Source organism: Brassica oleracea, chromosome C3 (assembly GCF_000695525.1).
Source record: "Brassica oleracea var. oleracea cultivar TO1000 chromosome C3, BOL, whole genome shotgun sequence".
NCBI classification, from domain to species: domain Eukaryota; kingdom Viridiplantae; phylum Streptophyta; class Magnoliopsida; order Brassicales; family Brassicaceae; genus Brassica; species Brassica oleracea.
Genome location: NC_027750.1, coordinates 56,548,524 through 56,552,249, shown reverse-complemented (window position 1 = coordinate 56,552,249; position 3,726 = coordinate 56,548,524). Strand labels below are relative to the sequence as shown.

Sequence of the window (3,726 nt, the reverse complement as noted above, 5' to 3'; positions counted from 1 at the left end):
AATTTTAATTTTATATTTTCGAATTTAAATTTGAAAAATTTTATTTTTTTAAAAAAAATTAATTTTTTTGAAATTCCGAGGAAATGAACCCTCGGAAATTTCCGACGAACATTTCCTCGGAATATGCCGAGGGACTCCTTCCTCGGAATACCGAGGGACTCTTTCCTCGGAATTTTCCGAGGGCTCCGTTACTCGGAAATTCTCGATAAAAATTCCGAGGAACATTTCGTCGGAACTTCCGAGGATTGGACCATCGGAAAGTCCATCGAAATTCGCCTTTCCGACGAACTGGTGATCCTTGGAGTTTTTTCGGAAATTCATTTCCTCGGAATTCCGTCGGAAATTTCCGAGGGATTTCCGAGGAAAAATGAATTTCCGAGGAGTTATTTCCGAAGACTTGTTTCGTCGGTATGTCGTCGGAATAACATTACCGACGATTTTTTCTCTCGGTATGCCGCTGTTTTCTTGTAGTGACATTCCAAAAGACAACGTGATACTTGTTTACTTTCTTATAATTGACGTGTATCATGTAGTTTTCACGTTTCTGAAATATGATTAGTCTATTTACGTAAAGAAAATAGATAGACCAAATTTCAAAAAAGTCTCAATTGATTTTATTGGTTTGCTAGCACTTACGGATATGATCCCAAATTCCCAAGTGGTTAGAGATATTCGTACAAACCATTAAAGAAATACTATAATACAGCACTAGAACAGTTTTTTGTTCAAAAGGTAGTATAAAAAGGATTAAAAAAAGCACCAACAAAAATTAAAAATTAAAAAAATATTTTTTAAAAATATTTTTAAACATATTTTATTTTGGAAATTTGGGTTTGAGTTTGGTGATTAGGGTATATAGTTTAATATACAGGGGCTAGAATTAAATTAGAGTTTAGAATTTAGAGTAATTTAGTTTTTTTTCTTTATCAAATGAATGCTATTTTGCCCTTTTTAATCTTTAAGTGCTATCTTTTTATAAACTTTAAAAAATATTATTTTGGAAATTCGCCTTCAACTATACAGTCTTGGTCATTAAACTTCTTAACATTTCTATAATTTATATATAAACTAGCTAGCTAGGAATAAATCACCACAAAAAAAAAACTTTAGAGAAAAGAATTTAGATAGCACAATTTTTTATGACAAAACTAATATATACATTTTTTTAATTAAAATATCATTAATGAAGAGATAAATAACTAAATTACTTTAAATTTTAAATTCTTACTTTAGCCCTCGTTCTTTTACTAAACCCGAATTTAAATATAAAAATAATATTTTTTTCAAAAAAGAATTAATGTTGTTTTGGAATTTTTTTAATGTGTGATAATTTTTGGAAAAATGTTTGTTTAATGGGATTCTAGAATAGTTCTAATTACTTCATTTCTTATAGAATTTTCTTTATTTTTTGAAATTTCGCTCAAACGTAATAAGACCGGTTATCGGAACTGATATATGTAACCGGGAAAGGTCCGTGGAGAATGAGATATGTTGCCATGCTCAAAATTTTACACGGTTAAACCCGGCCCGTATAAATTTCACTCGAACCGCCATGGCGCCGTGCAAAAGATGAACAGAGAGACGGAGAAAGGAGCACTGAAAATGAAAAAAGACGAGATAGGGGGATCGGCGGATCTTCACTCCGCGGCGAGACCTGGTTATTTAGCGGCAGTTCAATCAGTTGTCAGCTCTAATCCTTTGTCTGTTAATCATAGAGACAAGCATTCTTGTGACTCGTCTTCGATTTAAGTCTGGTTGATCGTGAATAATCAGTTATCAGCTCTTACTAGTATGGTGGTGTGTTGCTTTGTTCTTTGCGACGGGCTTAGTTGGGCTTCATCTCGAACCGGGCCGGTCTTGATATTTTAAAAGTTTGAAACAGTTACGATTTGAAAGCTGAATGATCATATAATAATCTAATACCATATTAAGCAATTAAAATTTAGAGAACAAAACATCCCTGATCTCAAGACTCAATGCTTCAAAAAAAAAAAAAAAAAAAAAAAAAGACTCAATGCTTCTTAAAATATAGGTACACTGTTTACATGTTGTGTATAGCCTTCCTTTTTGTTGTCCTTAACACCACGATCTCTCTGAGCAACAGACTACACCTGGCAGCATGGGCAGGCGATGTCGTGAGCTACCTCTGCAAGAACAAAGCCGATGTTGATGTTGCAGCAGTAGATGATATGGGTGCAATTCACTTTGCTTCTCAAAAGGGGCATTTGGAAGTTGTGAGATCTGTTGGGGTTTCTGGTGAAGTCCATCACTCATGAGTAACTCGCACCTCTTCACTACGCTACTCAGGGTTCTCACTTGGACCTCGTCAAGAAGAAAACTGAGGAACCAAACTATGGTATTTTAACATCCATTATATTAGATCAAATCAGATTTCACCAAAATTTTAGTTTTGTTTATGAGATCTTTAAAGTTTGTAGAAGAACCCACGAGTTTCCATTAAGTACTCTAGTAACAGATTGCTTCCACCTGTTGTCAGTCTCAAACTTTTAAGTGTATCTGTATTGCTTAATTTTCTGTAAATGATTTAGGCCTACATCACAGAACAGTCTACGAATCATTACATACCGACTCTCAAGAAATGTTTTTTTTTCTTTTGGTTCTAAGCCTTTGGAATTTTTCTTTTCAAGTACTGAGTTGCCATCCATCCAAGAATGGAGAAGAAAGCAATAACCAAACAAGCAATATAAGTCAGTGCATCAATCAAGAATAAATAAACTCGAAGGAAAAGGATACATGAAAAAACAACAATACAATTGGTAAAACCTTTCTAAGACACTTTGAAGACAAAGATCATACAAAGTTGAAGCTAATGAAAGAAATCCATAGCTCACACAAACTTACAAGTTTGATCCCAAAATCTAGATACAATATTCTCATTCGTATTCAGGCGGTGGCTTGAAAATGATCGCATGTAGTTCGATTTGCATCCGAAATAGTGAGCTAATTAAGCCGTAAATTTGCAGAGTACAGAACAAATAATAAATAGAAAAATTATTTTAGATTAGAGCTAACATCAACAACACCATTATTTTTTGGTGAAATTAATAAATAGCTTTATATCTTCATGCAGACACAACAAAAAGTTGGAATTTTGTTGCTCCCCGCCATTATAAATTAACTAAGGGTATAGCCTCTGCGCAAGCGCGGAGCCGGATAAGTTCTTGTCATTGTGTAGTTTTGTGTACGGGATTTTGTCGTTTATTTTTTTCCACTTTTATTTTTTCGTGTTGTATATAATGGTGATGAACATAACATTTGGAAGTCACACAGTTTGATTAAGTTGATATAAGAATGACCTGAGAATTCATATGCATTATATTCGTAATGATTTGATCGACCATTAGTGTTATTAGCGCTTTCATGTTCAAAAGATAAAGTTTATGAAGTTGTTTAGTATTTATTTAGGTAGTTGTTAGTATATAAAACAAATAGTGTAAGGAACAAAATATAAAATTTGAATTCAAAAAATTAAACAATTTATCGAACAATAAATTAAATTATTTATTCATTTTACCTAAATTAATTTCAAAAATATAGAATTGTAATAGACTATTTTTTAAGAAAAAATCAATAACTCCAAAAAAATTTATAAAATTATACGGGTGCAAAATTATACGGTTGCAAAATTATTTATTTTTAGAGTTTTACTCGACTTTGTTAAAAATAGTTTATGGTGGACAAAAAAAATGTCAGAAATAGGTAAAC

General features: G+C 32.4%; 1 pseudogene; it reads left to right on the top strand.

Annotated features, from left to right (window-relative positions):
- Positions 1 to 1,569: 1,569 nt before the first annotated feature.
- Positions 1,570 to 3,726, top strand: part of LOC106331013 — a 6,468-nt pseudogene continuing 4,311 nt past the window's right edge.